Consider the following 16,036-nt stretch of genomic DNA (forward strand, 5'->3'; position numbering starts at 1 on the left):
CATGTGCCTTTTACTGAGGAGTGGCTTCTGTATGGCCACTCTACCATAAAGGCCTGATTGGTGGAGTGCTGCAGATATAGTTGTCCTTCTGGAAGGTTCTCCCATCTTCACAGAGGAACTCTGGAGCTCTGTCAGAGTGACCATCGGGTTATTGGTCACCTCCCTGACCAAGGCCCTTCTCCCCCGATTGCTCAGTTTGGCCAGGCGGCCAGCTCTATGAAGAGTTCTGGTGGTCCCAAAGTTCTTCCATTTAAGAATGACGGAGGCCACTGTGCTCTTTGGGACCTGCAATGCTGCAGAAATTGTTTTATATCCTTCCCCAGATCTGTGTCTCAACACAATCCTGTCTAAGAGGTTTACGGACAAGTTCTTCATGGCTTGGTTTTTGCTCTGACATGCACTGTCAACTGTGGGACCTTATATAGACAGGTGTGTGCCTTTCCAAATCATGTCCAATCAATTTAATTTACCACTGGTGGACTTTAATCAAGTTGTCGGTTGATATCTTTGTTCTCTCAAGGATAATCAATGGAAACAGGATGAACATAAGCTCAATTTTGAGTGTCATAACAAAGGGTCTGAATACTTATGTAAATGTGATATTTCAGTTATTTCTTCTTAATTACTTTGCAAAAATTTCTGAACACCTGTTTTTGCTTTTTTATTATGGGGTATTGTGTGTAGATTGTTGATAAAAAATTTTTTTTAATCCATTTTAAAATAAGGCTGTAACGTAGCAAAATGTGGAAAAAGTGAAGGGGTCTGAATACTTTCTGAATGCACTGTCGACTATACAGCACAGAAACATCCTCATGCTGACCAAGTTTGCCTGCATTTGGTAAATAGCCTTCTAAACCCTTCTAGTCTATCATGCCAGCCCGAATGTCTTTTAAAAGTTGCATTTGTATCCATTCTGTAATTTCTTCTGGCAGCATATTCCAGATATAATCTATCCTCAGAATGAAAAAGTTGTCACTGAGGTTCCTTTTAAATGTCTCCCCTCTTCCTTAATCCTCGTGTTTTAGAATCCTCGTTCCTGAGAAAAAGACTGCAAGTGTTCACTTTATCCGTATCGCTCTTCCTTTCCTCCTTCTCCTGAGCATCTAGCAAGGTCATGGATCCATCCATTGGTGGCACAGTGGTGTTTGTTCATCTGTTTAATGGTGGCAGCAACATTAATAGTCAGAAAGAATGATAATTGGGCAGGAGGATGGACCCTCTTGTTCCCTAACCTCGCGTGAAGTACTTCCTCAATAAACCATTAACAAATTGGGATTGTGCCGTTTCTGTATTATTCACTGCCTCATCAGGAGAGTGCATTGAAGTGACGATGTAAATGAGTTTTGGAGATGATTATTCAGGCTTCTGAAGCTTGCTCAGGTTTGCTTGAACTCGCCAAGACCCACTAATGAATTAAACACATTATTGTCTCAGAGTCGTGTCAAGAAAGCACTCTTTGTCAGGACTACAGTCTAGGAAATTGTTCCAAGCAAATTTTCACTTGGATGCCAGCTGCCAAGATTAAAAACACCAAGGTTTTCCAACGGTCATTACCTCTGGCATTTTATCACCACAGAGCAGCCTTGTGGCCCTGTCCCACACAGCCTGCAGTCTTTGATTATCTTCTACTACTTTAAAAACACAGCTTTTCATCAATTGGGCAATTATCCCATAGGCTCTGCCACACAGAGGTCGGTCGGTCGGTGTGTGATAGAAGTGCTGCCTACAGGTTTGTTTGTGTTTCAAGCATAAACTAAAGCAGGGTGACCTAGATAAGAAACAGCAGTCTCCAGTATCGCATTATCATGATAAGCAGCTGCCTTCGGGATGTCTTGTTTATTCTGCTGTCAAATGCGAGATCAGTAGGTAGCTTTAACAAATCAGAGATCTTGATTCAGTGTGTGACCTGAAGGTGATGAAATAACAGACATCTCAACTCATATCAAATACTTTTATATGGTTGGGCTCAGTGAAATCAGCCCATGGGATCAACAAGGGGCCAGTTGCTGATCAGTGAACGCTGATCAATCCGCAGCTCATTTATTGGCCAGACTCCTTCACAAAGAGAAATGTCTTTTCATTTGCAATTGGAAAAAATTGGCCTCTTGGATTCTGCAAATCAAATGAGTGACTAAATAATGTCCCAAGCTCTAAGTAATTGCACAGATTTTAACTTCTATTAATGCTTTGGCTGCAAGGGGCTAGATTGTGATAACTTCAACATTTTTGCAGATCATCAGCCTTTACATTAGGGTTGCCAACTGTCCCAGTATTAGCCGGGACATCCCGTATTTTGGGCTAAAATAGTTTGTCCCATATGGGGAGGGTTGCCAACTTCCTCACTCCCAAATAAGGGACAAAGGGTGACGTCACCGCCCTGCGCCCCACGTGACCTCACCCAACCAGCGGCCACGTGCTCCCGCCTGAGCCGGGAGGCGGGTTGCATAGCAACCATTGGTGGAGCGGGAGCACGAGGCCGCTGGCTGGGTGAGGTCACATGGGGCGCGATGGCTGTGACGTCACCCTTTGTCCCGTATTTGTCCCGTAAAGCATTGTGCTTTTAAACCTTCCAAGATAGCTGCATATGTTTAGAACAGGTTCAGCACACTTCTTTGTTCCACAGTGGCGGAACACAACAAAGACAATCATCAGAAGACATTATTATTAGCTTATTCTTACATTTCTTCCTTTTAGAACACTTTTTCCATTGTGTCTTCTGCTCACATTGTCTAATGGATTATCAGAACAGGGCATTGAAGCAGAAAGCATAACTTTGGAGATAATTATTATTCATGTTTCTGAGCTTGTTGAGGTTATATTCAGGTGGGTTCCTGTTAACCTCGAACTGTTAGGGGTTGATAACCAATGAATCTATTGAATGCAGTATTGGCATAGATTTCAGAGTAATATTGACCACCAGGTGGCGCCGTAAGTGGCAGCCTGGCCAGCAGCCTGTCTTGTCACTTCTTTTGTTGTTTTTAGTCCATTTTATTTGTATGTTTTAGTATAACTTTAGTTTTGTATTATGTGGGAGATGGGGGCGGGGGAAGCTTTTTCTATCTCTTCCTTCGACAGAGATGCAACCTTTTCCATATCGTATCTCCGTGGAGCTGGCGGACCCTTTGTTAGGGATTGACTTTGGGAGCTCCAACCGCAGGAGCTTCGACCGCCCCGATCACGGGAGCCTCGATCGCCCCGTTGCGGGGGCTTCAATCGCCGACTGCAGTAGCTTCGATTGCCCCAACTGCGTTAGTTTCGACCGCCCCGATCACAGGAGAAAAGGAGGAAGAAGGTAAGAGTTATTCACCTTCCTTCACAGTGAGGAATGTGAGGTCGCTGAAAAACAAGATGGACGTGGTGAGGTCTCGGAGCGATTGCCGTGAGTGCGGTGATCTCGGTGTTTGCGGGAACATCGCACCATGAGGACATCCTGGAGTCTGGTGCGAGGGTGGACGGCTTTCTGACCATTCAGGCAGACAGAGTGCGGAGAGAGTGACAGGGGTCGGTACAACTCTGGTCACATCACGGTGAAGGAGTGTGTGTGTGACCCAGACATTGAACTAATGGGTGTGGGTCTCTGCTGATGCTGTGTGCCCTGATGATTCCAACATGCCACTGTGCTGGCTGGTTATGTTTACATTTTTATATAGTTTTGTATTTGTTGCTTTTTTGGCATGACTGTATGGTAAATCACATTTCACTGTACATATAACATATAACATATAACAACTACAGCATGGAAACAGGCCTGTCCGGCCCTACCAGTCCACGCCGACCATTCTCCCTGACCTAGTCTCATCTACCTGCACTCAGACCATAACCCTCCAATCCCCTCCTATCCATATACCTATCCAATTTTCTCTTAAATAATAAAATCGAGCCAGCCTCCACCACTTCCACCGGAAGCCCATTCCATACAGCCACAACCCTCTGAGTAAAGAAGTTCCCCCTCATGTTACCCCTAAACCTTTGTCCCTCAATTCTGAAGCTATGTCCCCTTGTTGGAATCTTCCCCACTCTCAAAGGGAAAAGCCTACCCACGTCAACTCTGTCCGTCCCTCTCATAATTTTAAAAACCTCTATCAAGTCCCCCCTCAACCTTCTACGCTCCAAAGAATAAAGACCCAACCTGTTCAACCTCTCTCTGTAGCCTAAGTGCTGAAACCCAGGCAACATTCTAGTACCTCGTGACAATAAAGGACTATTGAACCATTGATATTGTAGAAGCACTTCTTTGAAAGAGGTGCAGTCCAAGAAATTGTTCCATATTAATCTGGTGATGAATGGTTAACTAATGCACAACTGTGTTGGATGCTCCCACTGAAAGATCCCATGGTTCGCTTGGCCCAAGGCATTGTATGGACCTGGATCGGCCTTGCACAATTTGTAGCTACTCACTACACCACTATGGAACAAGAGGCATAATTCTGGAAATCAGTTAGGGCACAGGGATAGGAGTTATTGTTAAGAGAGGACTTGGCTGAGTTAATGGAGGGAAAGAGTTTGTGCGATGCATCGGAGATGGACGGGTATGGTTTCGGAGTTGCCAAACACAAAGAAAACCCACTTCAAGTGTTAAAAAGGATGTCAAAGGAGACTATTGTTAAGTTGTTCCTCACAATCTCAAATTTGGAGAATCAGGTCCACTTTAAACCTTACCAAAGCACCTTTCACATGCCCTGTGAAGGCTTGGTGCCTCATGTGTGGTCTGCATTACCCATGGGCAATGTTTTCACAACTGCATCTGATGGAACTGGTGCCAGTCTAAGTGCTGACAGCAGTGTGTGTGAAGTGCGATCTGTGCAAGTAGGTGACTGATCACATTCGCCAATTGGACGTGATAACAATAAGCAAATATGCTGTGCTAACTGTACGTATTTCTGAGCTGTAATCTTCAAATTAAACATGACACTAACACCTGCTGTGAAGGAGATTGTAAAACAGGCCCTTCGGCCCACCGGGTCCGCGCCGCCCAGCGATCCCCGCACATTAACACTATCCTACACACACTAGGGACAATTTTTTAAAAACATTTGCCCAGCCAATTAACCTACATACCTGTACGTCTTTGGAGTGTGGGAGGAAACCGAAGATCTCGGAGAAAACCCACACAGGTCACGGGGAGAACGTACAAACTCCGTACAGTCTTGGAATGGCAGCAGATAATGGTGGTGTTCACACAACCTTTTTCAACCAAGTAATCCTAATCATAATAATAATAGTAGTACTTTATTAGCCCAGTATGTTTTGCAACATACGAGGAATTTGATTTGCCATACAGTCATACCAATAAAGAGCAACAAGACACACAAATAAATGTTTAACATGAACATCCACCACAGCGACTCCCCACATTCCTCACTGTGATGGAAGGCAAAAAAAGTTCAATCTTTTCCCTTCTACCACTACTGAATCAGATCGCCAGGCTTTTCAGATTACCTCTGTATCTTATTGGTTGCACTTTACCCTGTCTAAAAAACTGTTACAATTGTCTCGTTTCGTTGGGTTGCTGTTAATTACTTAAATTATTGCATCGTATGGGAGGCGCATTCCCAATCTCGTTGTACCCCTGGGTACAATGACAATAAAGATATATTGTATTGTATTGTATTGTATTGTAAAGGTTTTGGGAAATTCTAAGTACATGAAGGACACTATCTAAAAAATCATTCTCTGTTTAGTGTAGTTTAGAGATACAGCGCAGAAAGGCCCTTCGGCCCACCAAGTCCACGCCAACAAGTAAGCCCCGTACACTAACACCAGTCTACACACTCGGGAAAAATTATAATTTCTATCAATGCCAATTAACCAACAAGCCTATATGTCTTTGGAATGTTGGAGGAAACCGGAGCACCCAGAGAAACCCATGTGGAGATGTACAAACTCCTTACAGACAACACCCAGAGTTAGGATCGATCCCGGGTATTAGGTGCTGCAAGGCAGCAACTCTACTGCTGCGCCACCACAGTGGTACAATCTGGTATTGACAGCAATGATTACCTATCCAAAGGCCATAGGTTTATTGAACCTAAACCTTCCTCACTTCCTAAAACCACCGTTTGACTAAACCTTGCTGGTAATTACTGAAGATAGACACCAAATGCTGGAGTAACTCAGTGGGACAGGCAACATCTCTGGAGAGAAGGAATGGGTGATGTTTCGGGTTGAGACCCTTCTTCTGACTGAGAGTCAGGGGAGAGGGGGTCTAGAGATATGGAAGGGACTGATATCTTTCATTCACTTTACACTGACCACTGCAAGACAGGACCCTGAAGTAATATTTTTTGTGATTATCTCACCGTGTTAACCATCAGAATAATGCTTATAAAAGCTTTACATTCTCTTCAAAGAACAATATGAACACACAAATTCTTCTCGGGGTATATATTTCATCACCTCATGAGATGGAATCCATTGATATACCAGAAAAATACTTCACGACTGTCAGTTACCAGAAGGCTTGTGTTTGTGAAAGAGAGATGGTTTGAGATTATCAGGAGGTTGCAGCTGAATCTGAGGAAGAAAATAACTGCGCCAGATCTTAATGTCATCAACATTTTGGTATAAAGACATAACAACGGGATAGTTAGTGTCATGCTAGTTTAGTATGGGGTTCTGATATTTTTAAGTGCATGATAGTCAAAGCATAGTATTTGTTAGAACAGTCTTAAATATTTGTGCTTCAACTGCCGAGCTCTTGCATTCTATGTCCCAGCTAATGTCAACTATTCTATAAGTAAATGCCAAGTGAAAAACACTGCTTAAGAATCAATCAACAGAGTGCACTACACTCTACCCTGTCATGTGTATGGGTGGGAATCTCAAAGTTGCTGGCAGTGCTGCAGCGTCACTGAGATTTCCCCCAGAAGAACTCGTTGTGGAATGAATAAATGGCATTGCAGGTTTAGAATGAACACCCTGGAGAAGATGAACCTCCATGCAAGATAGCAGATGGGAAGATGGTTTATTGCCTTCATGAGTAGGCAGTATCTCTGGTCATGCTCCTCCCCTTCATACCACACTACATTCAGTTTAGTTTAGTTTACAGTGCGGAAACAGGCCCTACGGCCCACCGGGTCCGTGCCGACCAGCAATCCCCACACATTCAAACTATCCTATACCCACTAGGGCCAATTTTTTTTTTTAAATCACCAAACCAATTAACCTACAAACCTGTACGTCTTTGGAGTGTGGGAGGAAACCGAAGATCTCGGAGAAAACCCATGCAGGTCACGGGGAGAACGTACAAACTCCATACAGACAGCACCCATAGTTGGGATGGAACCCGGTTCTCCGGCGCTGCATTCACTGTAAGGCAGCAACTACCGCTGTGCCACCGTGACCGTCCTAGACCTGATTATATACTCTGGGCTCAGGGCAGGTCTCACAGAGACCAGAGTATCAGGGCTGCTACTTCTGAGCTGACACCTGGGTGCATAATGCTGTAGAGAACAGTCCGCAAATAGGAAAATGTGTAAACACTCCACCAAAATTTGATATCATGGCAAGTTTCATACAAATTAAAATGCTCATTATGCAATGTATACAGAGGCTGAAGCTGGAAATATGCCTTTGCATGCTAACTTCAAAGCATCTTAAGAAGAGATCAGTTCACAGCACAAGGACTATGAACATCAAGCAGTCAAAAGAAAGGTTCCTCCTAGATTCATGTTAAAAGCAAGTGTTCATATTGTGATTGAGAATATTTCAAAATAGCAGCCGGAAGATAGGGTTTGAGATCATTAGCCAGTTGATTGGCTGGGTGCATGCTTAAATACATTATTAAAAACACCAGGAAAGTGTAGTTAAATGTAGTCATTGACAATTTTCTCTTGAAATGCTATGTTCTTGCCCATATGTATATCTGTGTTAAGAAAATTGTATTTGATAAATCTGCCAGAGCAGAGACATTGGGACGGAAGAAATGAGATAAATCAAGATCTCTGAACTTGATCCTTTGGAAGATCACCTGGAAACAGAGGATGGTTTTTGTCAGGTGACGCACATGGATTGATATTGGGAAACTGCAGTGTGTACATATGTGATTGCTTAGCTGTGAGGTAACTATGGAAACGCATGATGAATCTGCAATGAAGAACAGATCTTCAATTACTTGAAGAAGGTTATCGTGACTCAGGAGCGTGGGATAAGGTTTTAATAAAGTTGACACTGACATGCCCCATTGAGAAACCAATCTGGTTGTTTCTGTAATAGTACCATTTGGCAAAATTTAAAAGAGATTGAAATGGGAAGAGAAAAATGTTAGATTTACAGATTTAGGCATTTTGTAATCTTCCAGTCTCAATACTGTATTTATTAAGACCCAATAGTCTTAATAACCCTTGGGTGGCACAGTGGCACAGCGGTAGAGTTGGAACCAGCCATTTCTGTGGTAAATTTTCTATATTGATTCATTATTTCTCCTCTGACATGTCTTATCTGCTTGGCATTTGCTAAAGCTCTCTCCTTCATTTCACAGTTGTTGTGGGTTTCCTTATTTGCTTTCTCTCCATTCTCACTTATTAATCTACCAACCAGATGGAAAGGTGAAAAGACAAGCCTAATCTGGAGCTTTGCTAGCCACTGCAACATTGGGCTTCTCTCTATCAGAGATATTCTATATCTCTCTATATCTCTGTCAGAGATATTCTCTTTGTTCTACCCAACCTAGTCACACTCGCTATACAACTTTAAACTAATTTGTTTCTCTTGTCCTGCGGAAAGACCCCGGACTTGGGCAGCACGGTGCATGACGGTAGAGTTACTACCTCACAGCGCCAGAGACCCAGGTTCGATCCTGACTACGGGCGCTGTCTGTACATAGTTTGTACGTTCTCCCTATGACCGCGTGGGTTTTCTCCGAAATCTTCAGTTTCCTCCCACTCTCCAAAGACGTACAGGTTTGTAGGTTACTTAGCTTGGTATAAATGTGAAATTGTCCCTAGTGTGTGTAGGGTAGTGTTAATGTGCTGGGATCGCTAGTCGATGTGGACTCGGAGGGCCGAAGGGCCTGTTTCTACGCCGTATCTCTAAACTAAACTAAACTAAACTAAACTTGAAACATTAAATCTATTTCTCTTTCCGCAGATATTGCCTGATTTCCTGAGTATATCCAGGATTTTCTGTTTTTAATTTGGAGCATCTAAACTGTTGTACATTCAAAAGGCATTGGATTTATTTTCTCCACAAACTGATTCTGAGAAATTGGACCCCGATGGCCCAGTTATTGGTGGAATTTACACTGGTTGAGAAAGGCCAGAGTTGTGGCATAAATCTCGGACAGTGTACTGGCATCGTGCATATGTTGAGGTCAGAATGTTTGTACTTGATGCAGACGGAGAGACTGAGAGATGCAAATAGTGGTGAAGCTTGATGAGTGAGGGTGATGAAGGCTTGTAAAGTGCAGCTGATCTGTTTGGAGGAGGTGCACCACTGAGGATCTACAGCTCATGTGATAATAACTGAGAACATATTTAGCATTCTTAGGTCGCTAATTTAACCTTGTGGTATCAATAAACGGGGGCAGTGGAAGTTAATATGTTCAAAAAGGATAAGCCCTCTAGGTTCTAGAGGTGATTATTAGCCTTACACGGAGATGTGAAACCTGTGATTAGTCCAAGAACTGCAGGAACTAGCGAATTTAGAAACATAGTGTGGAAATAGGCCCTTCAGCAACCGATCAGCGATCACCCCTTACACTATCCTACACACTGGGGACAATTTACAATTTACAGAAGCCAATTAATCTACAAACCTGTACTTCTTTGGAGTGTGGGAGGAAACCGGAGCACCCGGAGAAAACCCACGTGATCATGGGGAGAATGTACAAACTCCATACAGACAGCACCCACAGTCAGGATCGAACCCGGGTCTCTGGCGCTGTAAGGCAGCAACTCTACTGCTGCATCACTATGTAAGCCTGGACTGCAGCACGAAGTGTAAATATACAATGTAGAAAAGTATAAATATGTAATGTATAAATATAGAATGCAGTAATGTAGCAAGGTTCAGCACCGTGAGAACATCTCAAATTGCTGTGAAGTATCTTGCCAGGAATGCACGAATGACCAATTCTATATTTATACCCACTGCCACAGGTAAGCCCAGTACCTGCCTTATGATTGTCCAAACCCTAGTAAGATGAACTATTGTCAAGTGGTCCACTTCTGTGTTAAGATTTACTAATGTAGGAAGGTCCAGCACTGTAGAGAGGCCCAGTACTGCAGGGAAATTAACTACTGCAGGGACATCCTAGGCCATCGTGTCAGCTGAACTAGAAATAGATATTGCTCTATGATTGATCACTGAACTTTGCTTGCATGTCAGAAAGAGGGTACTGGTTTAGGCAGTTGGATCCAAATGCAGAAGGCATGATTGGTAAATTTACAGAAGACACTTAAGTGGGTGGTATCATAGATAGAGAAGATGGTTATCAAAATTACAACAGGATTTTGATCAGTTGGACAAGTGGGCTGAGGATAAATGTGAGGTGTTGCGTTTTGGGAAGTCAAATCAGGGCAGGAACTACTTCCCAGGGCCCTAGAGACTGTTGTGGAGTGCATGCACATAGTTCCTTGAAATTAGTGTCAAATAGAGTAGTCGAGAAGGCTTTTAGTATATTGGAGTTCATCAGTCAGGGTATTGAGTAAAGAAGTCAGGATGCTACGCTACAATTGTACAAGACATTTTGAGTACTGTGTTCAGTTGTATATTCAAGAAAATGAGGAGAATAGATAGGGTGAATGCACAGTATCTTTTCCCCCAGAGTATGGGAATCAAGAACCAGAGGACATAGATTTAAGGTGAGAGGGGGAAAGTTTAACAGGATCCTGAGGGGCAACTTCATCACACAGATGGTGGTGAGTAGCTGGAACAAGCTCCAGAGGAGTCCGGTACTATAACAACATTTAAAAGACATATGAACAGATACATGGATAGGAAACGCAGGTGGGTGGAACTAGTGTATGTGGGGCATCACGGTCAGCAAGGGCAAGTTGGGCCAAATAACCTGATTCTATGACTTTATGACCTGCCTGTGTTTGGCTCACATACTCCTAAACCTTTTCAATCCACATACGTGTGTAAATATCTTTTAAACATTGTAATTGCACCTACATCTATAGCTTCCTGTGGCAGTCCATTTACGCACCAACTTAAATGTTGTCCCTCAGGTCCCTTTTCAATCTTTGCTCTCTCACATTAAATCTGTGCCCTCTAGTTTTAGATTTCCCTCCAAACCCAGTAATAATCTTGTGAATCTGGTGCAACTTTGTGCAACCAACCGGCATTATCACCATCTGCACAGTTCTCCAGCTTGAGTTAAATAAGATAAAGGAAGCTCTGATGATGCGCTGGAATCTTGATGTTTATATTTTGCCCTGTTGGATCTTCGACGAGAGCAGTAGGTTGTTTCCACGGGCCATTTTCATCATGCCGCAGAAGGACTTTGCTTCATGGAAATGTAGTCAGCAAATACCAAAGAGGTGTGAAATGATGCAGACTGTGCCAAACTATTGGCCAAAAGTCAAAAATCAGCTCATGAAAGTAGAAATAAAACAACAAGCCCAAGTCATAGCCCAGGAACTGGTCAGAATCCAGATGCTCAACTTACACCTCAGGTCTCAAAATTCATGGAACTAAAGGTGTGAATGACTCAAGCATCATCAGTTGAAAGCCTGCAGAGCTGCTGGATGGTCAAACAGATGGATGGTTTTACCATCTATTGGAGACTTGTGTGTCTGAAACAAATTTCAAGCATGGGTGCGTTGTGAAATCAGGAAACCGAGGCACTTATTGATTATTAACCCTGTCTGTATCTCACTGTTCCTGGTCTTTACTGACGTTTCGGGTCGAGACCCTTCTTCATAGAAACATAGAAACATAGAAAATAGGTGCAGGAGGAGACCATTCGGCCCTTCGAGCCAGCACCACCATTCACTGTGATCATGGCTGATCATCCACAATCAATAACCTGTGCCTGCCTTCTCCCCATATCCCTTGATTCCACTAGCCCCTAGAGCTCTATCTAACTCTCTCTTAAATACATCCAGTGATTTGGCTTCCACTGCCCTCTTTGGCAGAGAATTCCACAAATTCAGAACTCTCTGGGTGAAAAAGTTCCTTCTCACCTCAGTTTTAGACTGATGTCAGGGGGGCGGGACAAAGAAACGATATAGGTGGAGACAGGAATACAGTGGGAGAACTGAGAAGGGAGAGTGGAAGAGAGGGAGAAGTCAAAGTTGGAGAAGTCAATGTTCATACCGCTGGGCTGTAAGCTGCCCAGGCGAAATATGAGGTGCTGTTCCTCCAATTTGCGGTGGGCCTCACTATGGCACTGGAGGAGGCCCATGACAGAAAGGTCAGACTGGGAGTGGGAGGGGGAGTTGAAGTGCTCAGCCACCGGAAGATCCAGTTGGTTAATGCGGACTGAGCGAAGGTGTTGAGCGAAACGATCGCCGAGCCTGCGTTTGGTCTCGCCGATGTAGAGAAGTTGACATCTAGAGCAGCGGATACAGTAGATGTGGTTGGAGGAGGTGCAGGTGAACCTCTGCCTCACCTGGAAAGACTGTTTGGGTCCTTGGATGGAGTCGAGGGGGAAGGTAAAGGGACAGGTGTTGCATCTCGTGCGGTTGCAGGGGAAAGTGCCTGGGGAGGGGATGGTTTGAGTAGGAAGGGACGAGTGGACCAGGGAGTTACGGAGGGAACGGTCTCTGCGGAACGCAGAAAGGGAAGGAAATGGGAAGATGTGGCCAGTAGTGGGTTCCTGTTGGAGGTGACGGAAATGTTGGAGGATGAGTTGTTGGATCCGCTGGCTGGTGGGGTGGAAGGTGAGAATGAGGGGGATTCTGTCCTTGTTGCGAATGGGGGGAGGGGGAGCAAGAGCGGAGCTGCGGGATATAGAGGAGGCCCTAGTGAGAGCCTCATCTATAATGGAAGAGAGGAAGCCCCGTTTCCTGAAGAATGAGGACATCTCTGATGCCCTAGTGTGAAACACCTCATCCCGGGCGCAGATTCGGTGTAGACGGAAGAATTGGGAGTAGGGGATAGACTTTTTGCAGGAGACAGGGTGGGAAGAAGTGTAGTCCAGATAGCTGTGGGAGTCAGTGGGTTTGTAGTAGATGTCAGTCACTAATCTGTCTCCTGTGATGGAGATGGTGAGATCCAGAAACAGTAGGGAGATGTCGGAGATAGTCCAGGTATATTTAAGAGCAGGATGGAAATTGGTGGTGAAATGTATGAGTTCTGCATGGGTGCAAGAGGTAGCACCAATGCAGTCGTCAATGTAGCGGAGGTAGAGTTTGGGGATGGGGCCGGTGTACGTCTGGAACAGGGATTGTTCGGCGTACCCGACAAAGAGGCAGGCATAGCTAGGGCCCATGCGAGTGCCCATAGCTACGCCTCTGGTTTGGAGGAAGTGGGAGGAGTCAAAGGAGAAGTTGTTAAGTTGTTCCCCTTGAGAATGTCATGCAACTGCTCGGAGACATCCTGGCTTCTGGCACCAAGGAGGCAACACACTCGCCTGGAGTCTCGACTGCTGCCAACGAATCTCCTGGCTGTCACCCTAGCTCATGAGTCACCTACCACGATGCCTCGGCCTGACATTAGCCTTCCCCGCTGTGTCTCAGAGGCAGGTTCAGTGCCACAGACCTGGGTGCTACTCAGGGTCATCCCTCCTGGGTCACCCCTCCACAACAGTATCAAAACAGACATGTGTAGAAAGGAACTGCAGATGCTGGTTTACACTGAAGATAGACACAAAATGCTGGAGTAACTCAGCAAGACAGGCAACATCTCTGGAGAGAAGGAATGAATGATGTTTCGGGTCTAGACCCTTCTTCAAACAGGCATACCTGTCCCTCCCCCAACATGGCCCCTCCTCTAACATGCCCCCTCCCCAACATGCCCCTCCTCTAATGGCCCCCTCTAACATGACCCCTCCACTAATATGGACCCTCCTCTAACATGGTTCCTCCCACAACATGGCCCCTCCTCCAACATGGTCCGTCCTCTAACATGGCCCCTCCCCCAAAATGGCCCCTCCCCTAACATGGCCCCTCCTCTAACGTGGCCTCTCCCAGCAGCTCACCCCAATCCATCGTTTCCTCTTTTTATTGGCTGCTCCATCAGCCATTTCAAAGGCTCCCTTTTGAAATCTCCGCTCCTGTTCCGACACTGAAATGCATTCACTTAGTCACTCTGTCACCTTGCAATATGATTACCCCTGATCTCAATATGAACATATATCACCATTCTTCATGACTGTGGGATCCAAGCCCTGCACTTCCCCACCCTCCGGCACTGTAGGAGCAACTTCCGAAGGGATGTTGCTGCCGCTCAAGAAATGGTGCAACATTTATCACCCACCCAGAACTCAGGATGTGATTCAATGTCTCATTGTTGTTGTTGGGGTCACAGATTGGCCAGACTGGGGTGATGGGATTCCTTTCCTGTCAGATATTAGAGAATTCAATGGGAATTTGTAACAGACCCATTCAATTACGGTTACCATTATTGAAGCTAGTTACATAGAATCACAGAAACATAGACACATGGAAACATCATAGAATCACCATAGAAACATCATAGAAACCTCATAGAAACATTATAGAAACATTATAGACACATTATAGAAACATCATAGACACATCACAGAAACATCATAAACACATTATAGAAACATCATAGACACATCATAGACACATTATAGAAACGTCATAGACACATCACAGAAACATCATAGACACATTATAGACACATTATAGACACATCATGGAAACATCATAGACACACTATAGACACATTATAGAAACATCATAGGCACAGGGCGGCACGGTAGCGCAGCGGTAGAGTTGCTGCTTTACAGCGAATGCAGCGCCGGAGACTCAGGTTCGATCCTGACTACGGGTGCTGCACTGTAAGGAGTTTGTACGTTCTCCCCGTGACCTGCGTGGGTTTTCTCCGAGATCTTCGGTTTCCTCCCACACTCCAAAGACGTACAGGTATGTAGGTTAATTGGCTGGGTAAATGTAAAAATTGTCCCTAGTGGGTGTAGGATAGTGTTAATGTACGGGGATCGCTGGGCGGCACGGACTTGGAGGGCCGAAAAGGCCTGTTTCCGGCTGTATATATATGATATGATATGATCACAGAAACATCATAGACACATTATAGACACATTATAGACACATCATGGAAACATCATAGAAAGGAAACATCATGGAAATATCATAGAAACATAGAAACATCATAGAATCATAGAAACATCATGGAAACATCATAGAAACACAAAAACACAGAAACATAGAAACATAGAAACATAGAAACATAGAAACATAGAATCATAGAAAATAAGTGCAGGAGGAGGCCATTTGGCCCTTCAAACCATTCATTGTGATCATGGCTGATCATCCACAATCAGTAATCTGTGCCTGCCTTCTCCCCATATCCCTTGATTCTGCTAACCCCTAGAGCTCCATCTAACTCATCTAATAGTTCTTTTTTGCAGGAAAATAACAGCAGATGCTGGTACAAATCAACGGTATCAGTCTGAAGAAGGATCTCAGCTCGAAACGTCACCCATTCCTTCTCTCCTGAGATATTGCCTGACCCACTGAGTTACTCCAGCATTTTCTAATAGTTCTTTTAATTAATTACTCAAATTAAAATTCTCCAGTAACTTAACCCAGAGCTACCATAACAGATACAACACCATAGGTTTCCACTCTAAAATGTAATAGCAGGACCCATCCAACAGAAGTGCAGATGTTGGTTTGCACCGAAGGTAGACACAAAATGCTGGAGTAACTCAGCGGGACAGGCAGCATCTCTGGAGAGAAAGAATGGGCGACGTTTCGGGTCGAGACCCTTCTTCAGACCAGCAGTCCCACAGATTTATTTTGAAACATTACCACTGCAACTTTCAGGTTTGATCTAAGATGCCCTTTGGTTTGAAGCATGACTTTTAGATCACAGGCATCATGTATAAAATGTACCTCAAGGAAGGGGCATTTTATAAACCAATCAATGGATGAAGGGG

Source organism: Rhinoraja longicauda, chromosome 6, assembly GCF_053455715.1.
Source record: "Rhinoraja longicauda isolate Sanriku21f chromosome 6, sRhiLon1.1, whole genome shotgun sequence".
NCBI lineage: Eukaryota > Metazoa > Chordata > Chondrichthyes > Rajiformes > Arhynchobatidae > Rhinoraja > Rhinoraja longicauda.